At 41.6% G+C, this 19,671-nt stretch overlaps 1 protein-coding gene across 4 annotated transcripts in view; it reads left to right on the forward strand.

Annotated features, from left to right (window-relative positions):
* The window catches only part of BACH2 (BACH transcriptional regulator 2), a 378,167-nt gene that overhangs the window by 86,969 nt on the left and 271,527 nt on the right, over positions 1 to 19,671 (forward strand). For all 4 annotated transcript variants that reach the window (XR_014064956.1, XR_014064954.1, XM_081528504.1 and 1 more), the window contains exon 2: positions 5,608 to 5,720. The gene's annotated coding sequence lies outside the window, so the exon portion shown is untranslated. The remainder of the gene's footprint in view (positions 1 to 5,607; positions 5,721 to 19,671) is intronic.

Raw genomic sequence — 19,671 nt, forward strand, 5'->3', positions numbered from 1 at the left:
ACCATCTCCAAGAGTTGGCTCCAACTCATGTCCATTTAATCAGTGATGCCATCCAACCATCTCATCCTCTGTAACCCCCTTCTCCTCCTGCCCTCAGTCTTTCCCAGCATCAGGGTCTTTTCCAGTGAGTGGGTTCTTCTCATCAAGTGGCCAAAATATTGGAGTTTCATCCTCAGTCCTTCCAATGAGTATTCATGGTTGATTTCCATTAGTATTGACTGGTTTGATCTCCTTGCTGTCCAAGGGACTCTCAAGAGTCTACCCCTTAGGCATCTGAATTTGTGTCCCCTGGGTTAAATAGCCCCACCTAGGCTAGAAGTAGGCTGGCACCCTCTTGGAAGCTTTTCTGTATTGTGCCTTTAATTAAGATATTCCTAAATTACTTAAATTGATCTTTTATAGAATGTTAGCCCTGAACTTGGATATCCTCATTTAGGATTAGACTATGGGGAACCCCCAGCATACATGCCAGAAGTATTCACCCGAAAGGAGCAGACACTCTACCCCTTGGCACTGTCCGTTGGCATGCTGCTACTCCTCATCTGGCTCTCAGGGCAGTTTTTTTGTGTTACCAGCAGTGTCTCTCTCCTTTACATTCCTTTCATTTCTTCTTCCTGATCAGTTTCCTGTTGAACTATAGCTCATATGCTAGTTAGTATTTCAGAATATTAATTTTCAAATTGCTAGCCTACCCTTGGATAAGAAGGCTCCTGGTGTTGCTTGGTGGCCAGATGACTTGGGTTGTGTGTTTTCTGTGGCATGCCATGAGGGCAGGGCACAGGGGAGCAAGGCAGGGTAGCCAACACAGTCCTGTCTCTTGGGGCAGAATCAGATTATGGCATGTTTGCTGCCTAAAGCTGGGGATGGCAAAAACACAAGTCTTGCAGAGTCAGAGCCATGTGTCTGATGTAACCATGAAACTGGAGAAAGACCTTCAAGATATTTCTCAGGAAACGTTGCTCTGTCTTTTTAGGAAGAACGGACGGAGACAGCCACTTGGAGAGTGTATGTGCATTTAGGGTAGAGGACGGGTCTGTTTGCTGTTTCACGTTTGGATCTTTTAATCCCAGCACCGCACCCCTTATTGTTGAAGAGAGTGATTGGACTGTCTGTAATAAAATGGTTTTACATTTTGCAGTCTTGCACAAGGATTCCACTTGAAGGTTGTCAAGACTTTGCTTCAGAGGCGTGTTAATTACCCCAACCCATGAAATTTACTCCCCTATGGTGGAGGATATTAGGGATATTTCTCTCATCTGTTAACGTTATTTCTGACGCTCCTAAGTCCTAGATTTAGAGAATTTCTTCTAAACTCTTGCCACCTTGCCTGCTCTCCTGTTCTCTCTAAGCACCCATTCATCTTTTTATTCCTTTATTCCTTTTCCACATGCTCTTGGGTCCTCATGCTTTGGCCCTTTGCTTAGGCTACTGGATTCAGTGGTGGGAGGGGAGGGACTGGAGGCCTTTATTCACAGGCTGACCTCAGGCTGTGTTGTATGTAAAAGCCAGTGGGAACTTGGACAATGTTGAGGCATAAACCACTGGCTCCTCTTGGCGTATTTCCTAGGGAGTGCCGAAACTCCCCAGCTTTGAGTTATATCAGAAAAGGCTTCTAAAATGAGCATCTTGATAGAGATTGAGGAGTTGGAGTGGGGAGAAAAACCCAGCTCATCATATTCCATTGATTTCTTATTGGTATTTAATGCCACTGAAGGTGTTAAGTCACTCAGTTGTGTCTGACTCTGCGACTCCACGGACTGTAGCCTACCAGGCTCCTCTGTCTATGGAATTTTCCAGGTAAGAATACTGGAGTGGGTAACCTTTCCCTTCTCCAAGGGATCTTCCTGATCCAGGGACCACACCTGGATCTCCCGCCTTGCAGGCAAATTCTTTACTGTCTGAGCCACCAGAATCATTGATTATTGGTAATAAGTATTTGTTGCATTTTCAAGGGCTAAGAAATAGTGCAACACACACACACACACACACACAGCCATTTGACGTGTTTAAGCTTCTCTTTAGAGTAAGGAGTAGAGAATAAAGTTGGCTTCTGTTCTCACTATGCCTCTCTACACCATTATCAGTGATCCAGTTTAACATACTCTTCTCTGTGGTAGGTGGAGATTGATGGTAAATAAATAGTGGTGAAACAGGTAGGCCCGGTCTTAACTTTACTCCGACTCTCACTTGCTGACACCCGAACCCTGAAAGAGTATCATCCCGGAGAAGCCCTAGGATGTGGCGCTGTCACCGGGAGCCTCAGGACTGGCTGGTGAGAGGGTCGGCCATATCACTGAACCTGTCCCCAAGGCTCTTTTGCTCACCTGCCCTTTGCTTTTCTCCTTTTTCGTAGCCTTCACCTTTTCTTTTCATTCTCTTTGCTCCCGTCTTCTTACATGTGCCCTGTCTCTACCTTCCTGCTCACCCACACTTCTTAACCCGCCTGGAAAGATGAATTGCAGTTCAACTAAGCTTTTAAACGCCTAAGGTTGACCATGGGCTTTGTTTTGCTGGTTGAACCAATCCTGTTAGGAGTGACTGAGTGGAAGTCACGCATTGGGATGGCATTTCTTCAGCTGCCCTTGAAAGGCATCAGCTTCTTGAACAATTAAAAAAGAAACATTGAAATATAGAATAAAAAAAGAAACACTACCTTAATTCTACTATGGTAACTCTGACATCTTTTCCCTGAATGCTTTATACCTGAGTCAGTCTTATTTTTTAAGCTGTGGATTTTTCTAAGCTTCTTCATAAATTGAATTGGCTATAAAACAACCAGGTTCTCTGTATTTCAAAGGAGATTAAAATAACTTGATAGAATAGGGCTAGTCTTTTCCGATGCCGTCCAGAAGCAAACTGATCCAGTTTCTAATTCTGTCATTCGTTTGCTGAGGTTATTTGTGTTAATTGTGATCTTTCAGTGTGTGTGTGTATGTTTTATTGGGGGAGGTTCTCTTATTTGTGGTCTTTGAACTTATTTTAATTCTATAGTGTCTTGAAATGAAGTCACTTCCAGCACAGAGTCTACTGCCTACTACAGCATGACTAAGAAGAATTCTTTTTCCTCTCTGCATCCAATTTCCTAATTAGGAAAACTACCACTCAGATTGATCCCAGTAATAGAGAATATAAAAATGCATTTTACAGTTTTGAGCATTGTGTAAGGTATTCTTAACAGTACTTTTTAAAAAAAGATTTGTGATCCTGGACATGGAAAGATCTTCTTCTTCTAAAAAAAAATCCTGAAGGCCGTTTGCAACGATCATCAACGTTGTTTTTAAGGCCCTCCATTAAGAGTCATGACATCACCCTCAGTCCTATGAGTGAGAGCAAAGAAAAAAAAATCTGTTCATAATATTTATTAAGAATTTTCTAGTTGATTAATATTTCCCTTGGAGGGTTTTTATTCTGACTTTGTTGTAGAACCGACATACAAGAAAATGATACAAGAACGCTTGGCAGGGGTGGCAGATAGGAGAGGATCCAAAATTAGTTTACTGCAAGCTATGTAAGCAAGTTCTCAGGGCATGGGGATAGTGGGATGATTGGAACTGGGTGGGGTTTCCTTGGGGAAATTATGCTCAAGAATCCTTGTCTGTTTGTTATTATCTTCTTGTGCCCACCTTTCCTGTGTTGATACCAGTGTGTCCCTTAGAATGGAATTGTGACATCAGGCATCTCTGCCATGTTTTTGAACAAACTTCCCAGTTAATTGTTGGGGCATAGTTTTTAAATGGATCAAGTACATATGTCAAAAAGGAAATAACATGTCTAGATTTCTCCTTTAAAACCCCGAAATTCATTAACATCTGCTTCTAGAAATTCAGAGAGTATAAATTACATGCAGAATTTTCTTTCAGTCACTTTTAAGCTCGGTTAGAATTAGATATTGAATTTTCTTGGCTTTGACACAGTGATTACCCAGGTCTCATGTACAGATGAGGGTGTTTTTGGATGTATTTAGGCTACAGAGGCAGAATTCCAGGGTCTCTCCATGTTGTGCATCATTGTTAAAATATGTTATTGCTTTGACTGAATGTAATATTTTCTTTGGAATTTATGTGTCTCAAATAGCCAGGGAGTGATCAGCAGTCTCCTCTCCCTGTCTTCTGATTTATAATAATATTGTGTTTGCAGAATGATAATGTGCGTGGAGTAAGGGTTTATCTTTTGAAAATGTGTATTGCAAAATCACTTCCTTCTTAGTGAAAGATGTTAAAATGGAGAATACAGCCTTGGACTTAAGTGCCTTCAACTCAGTCAGCAGACATGCCTCACTTTGTTCTCCAATAGACGAAGGCAGGCTGCTAAAAACTAAAGGTGATGCTGCGCCAGTGGGATTCTGCGTACTTCTCCCTTTTCCTCTTGAATATTTTCTACACTGTTATTATAATTAAAAATAATATATCTTTAAGACACTGCAGTTCTGCTTGAACCTCAAATTCCAGGCTTTATGGAAAGATTCAGATATATAAATCCTTCCTAGCTGCAACCTGAAAACATATAGAAATAAGGTGATTATAAGGCACCTTACGATGTTTTGTTCTTTCAAATCCTCCCAGAAACATCTTTCAAAGGAAAAGGCTACCAATCCAATTAAATGGTTGGATATATTTTATTTATTTTTCCTTAATATTTGACAAATTAAGAATCATGGAACTGAACAAGGGACCATTGTGTTCTAAAATGTAATTCAAATGAATCGAAAAACCTACCTAAAGAACCAACAATGTAGATAAAAACATGAACCCTATTTCCCATTTGAGGGGATGCTGGGTCATCTGCTTCTTTGGCCCATGGAAAACAGACCTCCTTCTGGTATACTGCCTCTCCAAAAGCTCCATGGAAGGCTCTAGCTATTAAGTCCTGACAGTGGTACAGTCAGGCTCCAGCAAATGCTGGTCTGTTTCTTGGTTTGTTTTTTCTTTTTTACCACATCATGCAGCATGTGAGATCTTAGTTGCCTGACCAGGGATCAAACTCATGCCCCCTTCAGTGAAAGTGCAGAATGTTAACCACTGGGCCACCAGGGAAGTCTCAGCTAGTCTGTTCCTTTATTCCTTGTGGGCTGCATGGATGGTATTGAGATTTGGCACATTTGCTGCTCATATGTTAGAGCATTTCCCTTCCCAAGGAGACTAGAAGCTAGAAGTCCTTATATAACTGACCTCTCTGGCTTACTGGTCACTGTATCCTCAGTACTCAGTGCATAGTAAGTACTCAAAAAATAGTTATTGAATGAATGAGTGTTCTTCTCCCTGTGCATCCACAGTCACTCAGAGCATATGATATCCAACTTTTCCTTGGACACTGGTGTGCCCGGTGTCTGCAGCCTCAAGACTCTTGGTTAGACTCTCTAGACCTGCACCATCCATTATGGTAACCACTGACCACACATGGCTATTTACATTGAGCTTTAATTAAAATTACACAGAATTTAAAATTCAGCCCTCAGTTGCACTGGCCACAATTCAAGTACTCAGTAGCAACGTATGGCTGGTGGCTACCATATTGAATAGCACAGGCATGGTGCCTTGCCATCACAGCAAAAATTTCCCCTGGACGCAGGACTGCTCTGAAAGATCTTTTCTTTGTTTGTGATTGCAGCGCAGCTGTCTGCTTCAGGAGGTGAGGTCAGCAGGAGCAAGGAGAATCCTTAAGAGCTGCCTCGCATTGTGACATGTCTGATTCCTTGCTGCAGTCCCTACAGCATGAACAAGGTAAGAGGCACTTTGGGGACTCATCCTTTGTGTCTTCTTTATGGTACCATGAATTTTCCTGGGCATGTGACATCTTTCTGTGATGTGAGGAGGTTGTGTCTCCTGCCAGAAGCATTATGGAGGTTGGCAAGCAGTGTCACCAGGCAGGGTCACAGGCTGCTGGTGCTGTGGTCTTCTAGAGGTGTGAACTGTGTTTGTCGGAGGCCTCTGGGCAGCCGGACTATCGGTTGTTAGTATAATCTTGGCGTGGATATTGGAAGACTGAGGCTCTAGGGCCAAGCTACCTGGGTTTAAATATCAGCTAGCTTTGAGGACCTTGGGAAAGTGGCTTAATGGTTCTGTGCCTCAGTTTCCCCATCTGTAAAATGCTGGTGATAATGGTATGTAACTCGCAGGGTTGTTTTAAGGCTGAAATGAGTTGATGTGTGTCCCAGTGTTTAATACAGCCCCTGTCTACAGTATACGCATCTGATCAGTTCTTGCTATTGTTGTTTTTGGTGTTGGGGACACTCTTGTCCCTCAGATATTGTTGCCAGCGAGCCTTACATGCATGTGGCTCCAGTGGTAAAGAACCCACCTGCCAGTGCAGGAGACTTAAGAGACATGAGTTTGATCCCTGGGTTGGGAAGACCCCCAGGAGGAGGGCATGATATCCCACTCCAGTATCCTTGCCTGGAGAATCCCATGGACAGAGGAGCCTGGCGGGCTACCGTCTGTGGGGTCGCACAGAGTCAGACATGACTGAAGCGACCTAGCACGGCCTGGCAACATTTGCATTTATTTCTTGACTGATTACTCAGCACACAGTGATTGATTACCAAATGGGCACTCGGAAAAATGATGAATGGGGCTGAGATCCTGCCTTCAGCAGGTGACAGACAATCTAGGGGCCCTGTGGCCGTTGTGAGGTGGGTACCAGAAGCTGGAGAAGTACAGAAGAAACATCTCTCTTTGAGGAATCTGGAAAGGAGCGTATAGAGAAAGTGACGCCTCGAGTTGGATTCTGTTTGCTACACGGTCATTTCTTGGGCACAGAAGTATGGCAGGGCATTCCAGGTAAAGGAAACTGCCTGTGTGGAGGTGCAGAAGCTTATGAGAAAGTCTGCTGTGCATAGAGAACAATAGAGTTTGTATGGCTATAGCAGGATTTCTCAACCTTGACACTGTTATGTTTGGATCAGGAAGTCCTTTGTCGTGAGAGGCTGTCTTCTGTGTTGGAGATGTTTAGTAGCATTCATCTTCCTCCACTTCAGTGTGACAATGAAAAATGTCCCCACACATTGACCCATGTCCCTTTAGGGAACAAAAAAGGCTTGCTTGAGAACACCTGCCCTGGCAGAAGATGGCAGATAGGAGCCCAGAGAAGGAGAGAAGGGTTGCATTCTGAGAGCCCCTGAAGGATTTAAAACAGGAGAGACAATTCCAGAGACTGCAACAAGAGGTAACCATGGGTTGTGATGGAGTTGGACAGCGCTTTTAGGTGATTTGGTCTTAAAAACCTATTATGGGACTCCTAGACTTTAGAAAGCCCGTGTAACTTGTTGAGGTTCTTTTGCTAAGATCCCTTTTCCAGGGGCAGTTTTTTTTTTCATGGTCTTTGTTTGGCCTTTTTATGGGATTTTGCTTTACCTCATCAGAAGAGACCAGAAAAAAGTAAGCCATTTTTGGGGGGGTTTTTTTGGCCATGCTGTGAAGCATGTGGAATCTTAGTTCCCTGACAAGGGATCAAACCCCTGCCCCCTTTCCTGGAAGCATAGTCTTAACCACTGGACCATCAGGGAAGTCCCAACACATTGTTTTTTGAGAGAGTTTCATTTGACTGAGCCAAGCCAAAGAGAAAGAAAACTTTGCTGACCTTTCCACCCTTTGGCTTCAATACTTAAACATTTTTTTTTAATCCATATTTTTTTTTAAATTGAAGTATAGTTGCTGGGATAGTTGGATAGCATCACTGACTCAGTGGACACTGAGTGAGAAAACTCGGAGAAATAGTGAAGGACAGGAAAACCTGGAGTGCTGCAGTTCATGGGGTCACAGAGTTGGACACGACTGAGCAACTGAACAACAACAACAACAGTAGTTGCTGGACAATATTATACAAGTGACAGGTGTACAATATAGTGATTCACAACTTTTATAGGTTATGCTCCATTTACAGTTATTATAAAATACTGGCTATACCACTATGGAGAACAGTGTGGAGATTCCTTAAAAAACTGGGAATAGAACTGCCATATGACCCAGCAATCCCACTGCTGGGCATACACACCGAAGAAACCAGAATTGAAAGAGACGCGTGTACCCCAATGTTCATTGCAGCACTGTTTACAATAGCCAGGACATGGAAGCAACCTAGATGTCCATCAGCAGATGAATGGATAAGGAAGCTGTGGTACATATACACAATGGAATATTACTCAGCCATTAAAAAAAATACATTTGAACCGGTTCTACTGAGATGGATGAAACTGGAGCCCATTATACAGAGTGAAGTAAGCCAGAAAGAAAAACAACAATACAGTATACTAATGCATATATATGGAATCTGAAAGATGGTAACGATAACCCTATATGCGGGACAGAATGAGAGACACAGATGCATGGAACAATTTTATGGACTCTGAGGGAGAAGGTGAGGGTGGGCCGTTCTGGGAGAATGGCATTGAGACATGTGTATTGTCATATGTGAAACAGAGCACCATTCCATGTTCGATGCATGTGACAAGGGCTCGGGGCCGGGGCAGTGGGATGATCCAGAGGGATGGGAGGGGGAGGGAGGTGGGTGGGGGGTTCGGGAGGGGGAACACATGTAAACCCATGGCTGATTCTTGTCAATGTATGGCAAAAACTATTACAATATTGTAAAGTAATTAGCCCCCAAGTAAAATAAATAAATTTATAAAAAAAAAAAAAAAAAAAAAAAAAAAAAAATACTGGCTATATTCCCCATGTTGTGCAATCTATCCTTGTAGCTTATTTTATACCTAATAGTTCGTATCTCCTACTCCCCTACCCTTATATGGCCCCTCCCCCTTCCTTCTCCCCACTGGTAGCCACTAATTTATTAGTTCTCTATATTTATGAGTCTGTTTCTTTTCTGTTATATTTGTTCAGTTCAGTTCAGTCGCTCAGTCGTGTCCGACTGTTTGCGACCCCATGAACCTCAGCACGCCAGGCCTCCCTGTCCATCACTAACTCCCTAAGTCCACCCAAACCCATGTCCATTGAGTCGGTGATGCCATCCAGCCATCTTATCCTCTATCATCCCCTTCTCCTCCTGCCCTCAGTCTTTCCCAGCATCAGGGTCTTTTCCAATGAGTCAGCTCTTCGCATCAGGTGGCCAAAGTATTGGAGTTTCAGCTTCAACATCAGTCCTTCCAATGAACACCCAGGACTGATCTCCTTCAGGATGGACTGGTTGGATCTCCTTACAGTCCAAGGGACTCTCAAGAGTCTTCTCCAGAACCACAGTTCAAAAGCATCAATTCTTTGGCACTCAGCTTTCTTCACAGTCCAACTCTCATATCCATACATGACTACTGGAAAAACCATAGCCTTGACTAGACAGAACTTTGTTGGCAAAGTAATATCTCTGCTTTTTAATATGCTGTCTAGGTTGGTCATAACTTTCCTTCCAAGAAGTAAGCATCTTTTAATTTCATGGCTGCAATCACCATCTGCAGTGATTTTGGAGCCCAGAAAAATCAAGTCAGCCACTGTTTCCACTGTTTCCCCATCTATCTGCCATGAAGTGATGGGACTGGATGACATGATCTTAGGTTTCTGAATGTTGAGCTTTAAGCCAACTTTTTTACTCTCCTCTCTCACTTTCATCAAGAGGCTCTTTAGTTCTTCTTCACTTTCTGCCGTAAGAGTGTTGTCATCTGCATATCTGATGTTATTGATCTTTCTCCCAACAATCTTGATTCCAGCTTGTGCTTCCTCCAGCCCAGCGTTTCTCATGATGTACTCTGGATATAAGTTAAATAAGCAGGGTGACAATATACAGCCTTGATGTACTCCTTTTCCTATTTGGAACCAGTCTGTTGTTCCATGTCCAGTTCTAACTGTTGCTTCCTGACCTACATACAGGTTTCTCAAGAGGCAGATCAGGTGGTCTGGTATTCCCATCTCTTTCAGAATTTTCCACAGTTTATTGTGATCCACACAGTCAAAGGCTTTGGCATAGTCAGTGAAGCAGAAATAGATGTTTTTCTGGAACTCTCTTGCTTTTTCAATGATCCATTGGGTGTTGGCAATTTATTTGTTAGTTTGTTGTATTTTTTAGATTCCACATACAAGTGCAATCATACAATATTTGTCTTTCTCTGACTTATTTCACATAATGCTCCCCAACAGTCTTTGAAGAGTGAGCTTTGGAATCCTGGAAGATGGGCAGGTATTCTTCCCCAAGGTCAAGATTGGAAGTGGGGGAGGGAAGGAGATTCATCATGGTGGTCATTGCAGACCTTGGCTTCTATCATTGACAGTTTGATGTAGTGAAAAGCTAAGACAACTCTTGGGAAATCTCAGATTGGCAAGCACAGTCTAATGTGACAGCCCTGCCCCGAGTTTCTCCGGCACAGCGCAAGACCTGATGTCACGGTTTGGCTCTTGACACACAGCTGGGAACCAGACTCAGAAATTTCAGAAGTCTCAGTAGGTGTGTCGGTTGCTTGGAAGGTTATGTTCTTGCCTGAATGACCTGGTGAATGTTTTATTTTATGTTATTTTAAGTGAAAGTGGTGATTAAGCATGATGTGTAACCTTCATCGGTCAGCATTTTCCTTATAGTTTTCTTGGCATAAGACAAAAAAATAGGTCACCCTCTGGGGAGGAAACAGACCTTGGCACAAATAAAACTAGACAATCACCTCATTAGTTAGGATATATCAGTTAGAACATTGGAAATATTTTTGAGGGTGTGACTGATTTTCTAAGAAGAAATGTTCCTAGAAAGTTGGAGACATCTGAGTTATATATTTTCTACTTCCTTGGACATACACAGTAATCACTCTCCTTCCTTCCGAAACCCCAGCTCGCTTTGCGACACTTTAACTAGGGACATGTCTGGATAGAGGTGGGCTGGGACATCCTAGGGTCCAGGGCTGCTCCTCTGAAACACCACAGCAATTCTGATCACAGTTAGGCACTGATAGCTTCCTTTTGGGTCAGTTAGAGACAGAACCCTCTAGAAAACATAGGAATGGCTGCACGGCATCAAGAATTGGCAGTTTGTCTAATTTAACAGGGATAATCTGATAGTGAACCACTGGCAGCCAGGTAGGGCCTTCATTCCTCACATTCTGGACCTTCTCTGTGTGCCCAGGTCTGGAATGCAGCTACCTGGAAGGGGTACCCTTCTGGCCCTCAGATAGCCAGCACACTGGTAAGTACCTTAGTGCTGGCAGAAAACAGAGGGCATTCCCAGCCACCACAATGTTCATTGTGAACTTAGGGCCATTTCCGGAGGCTGGTGTACATGGGATGTGTCAGGTTGATACCCAACTTGTAAGGCTTATACAGGGTGGATACCCTCACGTCTCTTCACCTTTTCAGTATTGTAAACAGACTTTAGTGGTTATACATTTCTGGGCTTTGTGCTCTTAAGGAAACTGTGTACCTACAAATTTTCCCAGGGTGCTCATACTCCCTGGGCTTATGCAGACTTGCAGACTATGTTTCCAACTTTCATATTCTCCTTGGAGCTTTTTGCAAGAGCTGACTTTCCAATCTTTTGTGTTGATCAAAAACTTTATAATTAGGATTTCACTTTAAATTTGTCCAGCGTCTTTACCCTTTCTACTTTCTTGGTTATCCTCTTGTTAATATGTATAAATATATATTATATTTTACTATTATAAATTTTGCTAACCAGGAAGATTATTGTTTTGTATTTATATTTTTATCTATATTTTGTATTTAGATGTGTTATTTGTATGTGTTTTCATGCTGTCAAGAGAGGATTTTAGCATGTAACTTAGAATATCATAGCCAAATGAGAGGTTGGACCGAATGGGATTTTGTGGACGTAAACTGGGCATGGTGGTGTACATTTAGGACATGCCACTATGTAACACAGAACCACACTTACAAGAACAAAGTTCTGCTTTTAAAAGAGCTCTCTTCCTAGCAGCAACCTTGGAATTATGATCCTAAACTCTTTCTCTCATGGTCATCATTCTCATGAAGGCACATCACATAATGTTCTCTGCCTTGAATTTATAAGGACACTCCATCTGATTGAAAAATAATTGATTTTTCTGTTATTGCCCAGAATGCTCCTCACCCTAACCCCACAGTGAAAATGAATCTTCTTATAACTGTTTCTTCCTTGTCATGTTCAGATAAGGCTAAATCTGATTGTTATTGCCTTAGACATGCGCCATGGCATCAAATGGAGGAGGGTGGTATCTCTTATCTCTCTTGTTGAGTGAATGCCACTATTTTGCTTACTCTGCCCAACATAATTTTTTCTCTGAATATTTTCCAGTCTTCAGCACCATATCCTACTGTGCCAAGTTTGAGACAGTTTCACCTTTACACGCAAATCAGTATCTCTATAGTTGATAGAAAAGTAACACTGAAAATTTCATTTCTACCTTCATTTAGAGTTTTTCTTACTTTGCCACTCCTTAATATGAAGCAGTGAAGTCCAGGACTCACACCCTTGGATCTCCCCATAAACACCTGGCAGACACATAACAACACCAGGTCCTTCATCCTTCAGCACATTTATCATGTACACACTGCGTACCATGCACCATGCTTGCTATTCACCAGGGAACAAAACAAAGGTCTTGACTGTCCAGAACCTCTGTTCTGGCCAGCATGAGGAGTTGTCTCACTCAAGAGTTTAATAAGCATGCACCTGATATTCAAACTTTCTCCATTTGAAACTTCTTCCACCTGAACAGCAAGTTAACAGAGCTACTGGATGCAGGATAAGGGATTGGTGAACAGTAAACGTGTAAGATCTCTCTCTTCCCCTTTCTAGGACATGCTGGGTGGTTTTACCCAGTCACCAGTCTTTATTTTATGAGTCTCCACTGTTGTTTTTCTGAAGGCAAATGGCCAAATTCCCCTCCTGGCAGACTTTGGAGAAACATCACACCCTTCAAAAACCAGTGACACAGAAAAAAATACAAATACAGCTTAAATCATCTTGGAATAAGGAGGGCCTTATTAATATCTAGTGACAGAAATGATAGAGGAAGAAAATGTATTTGTATAAAACCTAAAGATGTTTTTCCATTAGAAGACATTCTGAACTATCCTAACACACATGAGACTAGCCAGGCAACATATACTACACATGTGTCAGACAGTTAGCTAACTTATGAAAAACTCTTGAGCATTAGGAAGATAAGTGATTCCTCTAATAGAAAATGGGCAAAGAACAGAAAGATAAAGTTGATAAAGGAAGAAATGTGATCAGCAAATAACTTACAAGAAAATACCCAATCCCAGAAGTTATCAAAGTGAGACAAATTAAAATGATGAGATGGTATTTTCTACCTATACAGTTGATGAGGATTTATTTTTACCTATATGATCGAGGAGGATTTATAACAGTTACTTATCAAAGGTATAGATAGGACTGACAGCCCTCTCTCATTGACAGTTAATGAAAGAGCATGTTTCTCAAGGGGACTTCATGTGTATCAAAGCCTCCAAAATGCACATACCTTTTGACTCAGAAATTCCATTTCTAAAACTCAATGAAAATTGTCATAGATGTGTGTAAAATTTTAGCTAAGATTTTCATTATATATTATCATAGAAACTTTTAAAAAATAATAACCATGGTATATCCAGAGAATAAAAGTGACGAGGATGGAAGAATATTTAATGATATAAAAAGATGTTCCCAATAAATTGTGAAGAAGGCAAGTTATTAATACATAACAATATATACAGTTTGATCATTATTTTTTTAAATGATGCACTTCTGCCCACAGCAAAAAGATTGCAGATACACAGCAAAGTACTAAGAGCATCGTCTTCTTTTTGCTTGTATGTTCTAAATTTTCTTAAGCAATATGAATTCTTTCCTACTTAAAATAGTATTTTGAAATAAGACATGCAATTATCTTTAAGATAGAGACTTCACAAATATTAAAAATATACACGATGAAGAAGACTTTGCGGTGGACTTCCGTGGTGGTCCAATGGTTAAGACTTCGCCTTCCAGTGCAAAGGGTGTGGGTTCAAGCTAAGATCCCACATGCCTTGGGGCCAAAACACCAAAACATAAAACAGAAGCAATATTCAGTAAAGACTTTAAAAAAAAAAGGTCCACATTAAAAATAAAAAGCAAAAAAGACTATGAGGATTCTGCCCGGAATTCTGGCAGTGTTTTTTCTGAGGACAGGTATAAGGTATGCATGTTTCTTATTTAAGAAAATATTTTTCTGTGAGAAGAGACACCTGAGAGCTCTCTCCACTAACTTCTGCCCGAACATGGTGAAGAAAGGCCAGATGAGGATGACATAGTGAGAAGTGACCATCTATAAGCCAGGAGGAGAGTTCTCACTGGAAACCAATACTACTGGACTTTGATCAAAGACTTCCAGTCTCCATAACTGTGCAAAAATCAATGTCTGTTGTTTTAAAAAAATTTTTTTTATTTTCAACTTTCTTGCAATTAATATTTATATGTATGATTTACAATCAGAAAAAGCAGGCATTCTACAATAAATACATTTTTAGCTGTTTTGCATTCGAGGTACAAGTGGGTAGAAATATTTAATGGCAGATAAAAAGAGAGAGAAGCATTGGTCAAACAGATCTTAAAGTGGAAGTCATTCTATTTTGACTATTACCAGGAAGGGATATTTTAATGTTCCAACATTTTAGAAGCAGCAGTATATTGAGAAATGCTCTAGAAAAGATACTGTCCTTTGATTCAGTGGCTATTACATCCTCTTACTCATTACATCCTCTTATTCAAGATACTGCTGAAGTGCCAAGTTTAGATCAATGGTTTTCAAGCTGTGGTTTGGGGACCCCTGGGGTGCCCACTTATGGGCCACCTGCAAAGTCAAAACTATTTTCATAATAATACTGAGACATTTTTTGCCCTTTCCACTGTCTCTTGAGTTTACAGTACAATTTGAGAGGCTCCATTACATGCTAGATGTCATCCCCCTGATGGCTGTTGGTATGTTTGCTTGTGTTTTCCTGTTCCAAGAATGTCTCCATTTTAATTTTTAGTATGGTAAAGTATGTGAGTCGCTCAGTCGTGTCCAACTCTTTGTGACTCCATGGACTGTAGCCCGCCAGGAATCCTCCAGGCAAGAATACTGGAGTGGGTTGCCATTTCCTACTCCAGGGAATCTTTCCAACCTAGGGATCGAACCCGAGTCTCTCTCATTGCAGGCAGATTCTTTACCATCTGAGCTATCAGGAAGCCCCACATTGACAGAAACAACTCACCTAAACAAAGGCTCTTTAGGGTCTGAAATAATTTTTAAGCATATCCTCAGATAGGAGTCTAGTCTGTGCCTGTGTCCTGTATTTGGCAATAGTTACTCTAAGAAGAAGGTGGTCCCTGGCCCCTGGTCCAGGAGGGCCCTGGACACTGTAGCACATCTGTTCTCACCTTCTGCATCTGTAAGGAAACATTGCCCTTGTTCTTTATTTTTAAAACTTTACTTTGTAGAATTTATGAGGCTGCGTGAAACTTTGTTAGCACAAGGGTGACATGTAAATTGAGTTCTGCTGAATGTGAGGTGTATGGAAATGGTGAAATTAGACCTCCAGTCTCTTGCCTTTGTACTGCACTGGGAAACTCTGAATTTTTAGGATGAAAACAGGAATATAATTCCCTTCTGAGAGGTATAGGAGTGCATATTTAAAATAACATAACCTGTACAGATGAGCCTATTTGCAAAGCAGAAATAGAGACACAGACACAGAGAACAAATGTATAGGCATGAAGAAATGGGGGTTGAGATGAATGGGAGATTGAGATTAACACATATTGGGATTGACATATATGCACTATCAATACTATGTATAAAATAGATAACTAATAAGAACCTACTGTATAGCACAGGAAACTCTCTGGGGTGACCTAAATGGGAAAAAAATCCAAAAAAGAAGGGTTATATGTATACATATGGTGGATTCACTTTGTTGTACAGTAGAAACTAACAACATTGTAAAGCAGCTATGTGTGAAAGGGTTAGTCACTCAGTCGTGTCCGACTCTTTGCGGCCCCATGGACTGTAGCCCACCAGGCTCCTCTGTCCACAGAATTCTCCAGGCAAGAATACTGAGTAGGTTGCCATTCCCTTCTCCAGAGGCTCTTCCTGACCCAGGAATCAAACCCAGGTATCCCACATTGCAGACAGATACTTTACCATCTGAGCCACCAGGAAAGCCCATAATACTCCAATAAAACTTAATAAAATAAGAAACATAACCTAGTGGATGGTCAGCTTGGCATGAAGTCGGGAGCAGACAGACTTGGAATTAACTGAGTATATTTATGCTTATATGTCTTTAAAATGTGTGCATGTCTAGAACTTGTGTTTGTAAACATATGTAAAACAGACCTGCCATTTGAGAGTTGCTTCCTGAATGATGTGGAATTCTCCCCTAGACAGTCCTCACTACTGGGGAAGCAACATCAGTGCTTCCGTTTTGGTGCCAAGGCTCCCGCTCCTCTCTGCTTCACCAGGAACACATTTCAGCCTTAGGCGTGGGGCTCACCTCTGCCTCTCAGAGTAGCACATGTTGGGGCAGTGGTCTCTGCCTGCTCCTCTGAGCACGTATCTTTATGGTCTGGGGTGTAAGTTGAAAATTTGAACCTTTCTGTACAGAGAATGTGGCTTCAAAGGAAGGATGCTGTGGGAGCTCTGAGACCAAGGTCCCTGCTGCAGTGTTACTGGCGGCTTGGCAGTGTCTTGACTTGAGGGGCAGGCTTCAGTAGCCTCACTTACCAGCTCCCCATCATATCGGAAAAAATGAGGGAGAATCCAGACAGGGAGGGGGGAAATTAAGGCTTCAGACTGGACTCTTAGTTTAAGACCATCCCAGACCCAGAGCAGGAAAAGGAATATGTTTTGACATGACTGCAATCTAATTTCAAGTCTAAGAGACTGAGCTGTGAATCATGATTTAGGCTCTTTGAAATGTGGCCACAGCTGTTGTTGTTTAGTCACTAAGTCACGTCTGACTCTCTCACAACCCCATGAACTCTAGCCCTCCAGGCTCCTCTGTCCATGAAATTTACCAGGGAAGAATACTGGAGTGGGTTGCCATTTCCTTCTCCAGGGGATCTTCCCGACCCAGGGACCGAACCCACGTCTCCTGTGTTGCAAGCGGATTCCTTACTGTCTGAGACACCAGGAAAGCCCTTGGCTGCAGCTACTGACCATAGAACTGTTCTCACTTGGAGGAAAGAGGTTGCTTGGTCTCACTTGGTTGTTTTTAGTGGCAGTTCACACACATTGTGATCATCAGTTTGGGAATCTTACCGTCCTTATTTCTTGAGGGTTTAGAGAGATGTGCCCAGGATTTTCTTGATTACAACAAGTTTTGCTTCATTTTTTTTTAACTGACAAACTGCTCTACCAGCCTTCATGTCGCGCTGTAATTGAATGTTGACTGAATCGCGGGAGTCTTGTTCAGCAGCACCGTGTGGAACTAAGCCCATGCCAGCCTGTCACATCATTAGTCGGGTCCTTTGGACACGTGATGTGTGTGGTGACCTTTCTTTGATCCTGGTGGTGACTGGGTCCCTGGTAACAAAGAGGTCAGTGGATCCTGGCCCTGGGCATCGTGCGGAGGAATGCCCTGACATCCTTCTAAGACCTCGGCTCTGCCCCTTTTCTCTCGGCTTTAATGGAGACAATTAAGTTACATCCTATTTAGTTAATTGGTGATTGGAAACATGACTAGTTACTCAGTTGATCTGTGTCTTATCTGTTAGAATATTAATAATCCACTTACTTTGCCTGATTTTGTGAACACATCTTCACCAGCGCAGTCGCTGTGTAGGAGGGGAAATAGAAAACAGAGTTTGCTTTCAACCCCAGCTTATTAATTTGAGTACCTAATACTTTGAATTGCTTTTTATCCCTCCCTTTTTGTGCTATAGCAGCCTTATAATGTGGAGTTGTTTGATGTTTTTCCCGCTTCTTGTTATCTTTTATCTCCATAAAAATAAGCCTAGCACTATTGTCTTCTGTAAGATGTTTTCAGAGAGCACTGTGCTTTTGAATGTATGTACGTCCTCAGCTTTATGTTTTAAAAACCTCCTACTGTGTGATAAAATCGATACATATACTAGCTAGAGGAGAGGTGCCTATTCTGAGTAGGTAAAACTACATAATTGCAGAAACTCCTCAGTTAATGCTCAGAAGACATGTATTTCTCATTGCTCATAAATGACAATATTTAGGTTTAAATGCAAACATTTAGATTTGATGGTTGATTTGCTTTTTTTTTTAAATGAAATAGTTTTGCAATTTTTTACACCCTTAAATGTTAATAAAGTGGCGTTATCTTGAGAGGCTAGTCTCAATTAGATATAAACGTGAGCAATTAATTAAGTTAGCCGGCACAAGCCACAGAGGTAAGGTGTCATCACACGTCAGTGATCTAGGAGCACCTGTTAATTAGAACAGTAGGAAAACTGCAATGAGTTATGGGAAAAAAACAATAAAAAAATGATGGGTGAAATTAGCAATATCTGCATTTCTTGTTATTTCTTAAATCCTACCCATAAACAATATGTTGTGACAGCTCTAGGATGGGATTATGGCATTTCAGGTGAGGTCTGATTATGGCTAAAAATAGACATGTGTATTGAAGATCAGAAGAGGAATATTAAACAATTGAAATTTTGTGAAAGACTGATGCTGTTTCATTGTAATAATTTCCCCAAAGACACATTAGTAATGCTGCTAAATACAGACTTTAATAGACTTTAATAATGTGTACTTTAGAGGCCTGATACACAAAGGAATAATGTATAAAACATTCATTATGGAAAATTGCTACCTTTTTTATTTAATAGGAAATCTGTTGAAACAAAACCGTTGCACTGCCTATGGCATTGTGTTCCTGGGTGCGAGCAGGCTGAAGAATAATTGCCACCTTCTCTTACATTTTTTCCATCTATTCTAATCAAGTTGCAATCATATTTACTTCTTTGTTCCATGAATGAGATTAGATGGGGATTAGAAAAAGAGGAGGACTTGCATTGGATGTACCCTTGTTCACATGTGGTCCAGCCTCTCACTACCTGTGTAGTTGTGGGCAAGGACCTTAACATCAGACTCCACTTCTTCATTTACACACCAGGGGTTGTTCTACTTACCTCACAAGGTCAAGGTAGGAGATACAAAATGTTGGCAGGGTGGAGGCTCCATGGAACAGGCACTCAATAAAATGCTTCCTATTATGATTACTTTCTGCATCTTTTTCTCTTTGTATTTCTTGTTTCTATGGGTGACCGGTGGATGGGGAGAGCAGCTTGGGGGTCGAGAGTAGAAAAAAGCAATTAAAAAGAAGCCTCCGTAAGCAGCTCTGTCGCCAAGCCCTGCATTGGATTTCAATTTGATTTTAATGTGCTGCTGAGAGAGCCATGCTGTTGAAAAAGAGAGAAGAGTAAGAAGCAGATGCTTTTGGAAGAACAGTAGGGCATTTCTCTCTTTTAATGAGATAACATCATTAGAGTGACAAACTGCAGCGAATGGATACTCGAAATGGACTAGTGCTATCCTTCCAGAGTGTGGTGATGGCTGCCCTGCATAGCCGAGAATCTGCTGAATCACGAATTCTGTCTTATCTGTTATTAGAGCCCCTGACTTTGATCTCACAGAATAGATCCACACCTTTGGAATCTGCCCAGGAGTAGAAAAACAGACTAATTGGATAAATGAGAAGAATCCAGGGTGGTTTATAAGCTGTCCTGTAATCAGGGAGCCTCAGAGGA

Source organism: Giraffa tippelskirchi, chromosome 9 (assembly GCF_054371585.1).
Source record: "Giraffa tippelskirchi isolate mGirTip1 chromosome 9, T2T-mGirTip1v1.2.pri, whole genome shotgun sequence".
In the NCBI taxonomy this organism is placed as follows: domain Eukaryota; kingdom Metazoa; phylum Chordata; class Mammalia; order Artiodactyla; family Giraffidae; genus Giraffa; species Giraffa tippelskirchi.